This window comes from Halyomorpha halys, unplaced genomic scaffold (genome assembly GCF_000696795.3).
Source record: "Halyomorpha halys isolate HHAL.00 unplaced genomic scaffold, Hhal_1.1 Scaffold1851.1, whole genome shotgun sequence".
NCBI lineage: Eukaryota > Metazoa > Arthropoda > Insecta > Hemiptera > Pentatomidae > Halyomorpha > Halyomorpha halys.
In genome coordinates this window covers 1,128-1,360 of record NW_027107791.1, presented here as the reverse complement: position 1 = coordinate 1,360, position 233 = coordinate 1,128, and the positions used below count along the sequence as shown (strand labels likewise).

At 24.9% G+C, this 233-nt stretch overlaps 1 long non-coding RNA gene across 1 annotated transcript in view; it reads left to right on the top strand.

Annotated features, from left to right (window-relative positions):
* Positions 1 to 73: 73 nt before the first annotated feature.
* Positions 74 to 233, top strand: part of LOC136795472 (uncharacterized) — a 1,233-nt gene continuing 1,073 nt past the window's right edge. The window contains exon 1 of the long non-coding RNA XR_010843089.1: positions 74 to 136. This is a non-coding gene — a long non-coding RNA (uncharacterized lncRNA). The remainder of the gene's footprint in view (positions 137 to 233) is intronic.

The following is a 233-nucleotide window of genomic DNA, read 5'->3' as shown; positions in this document are numbered from 1 at the left end:
AAATTTAGTTATTTTATTTTCTTTGTAAAATTTAATTAAAACAGTTTGAAAAATTATTCTATTAAAATATTACTAGGCGGTGGTGTTGATGGTTCAAGAAGTGCAGGAGGTCATGGAAGCGGAAGTGGTGGTTATGGTCAGAAACAAATTTATTTATAGCTTATAAATTAATGTTGACTTCTAAATAAATTTTTAAATTTCAGTGTATTTTAATTACTAAGTGTTTAGTTTTT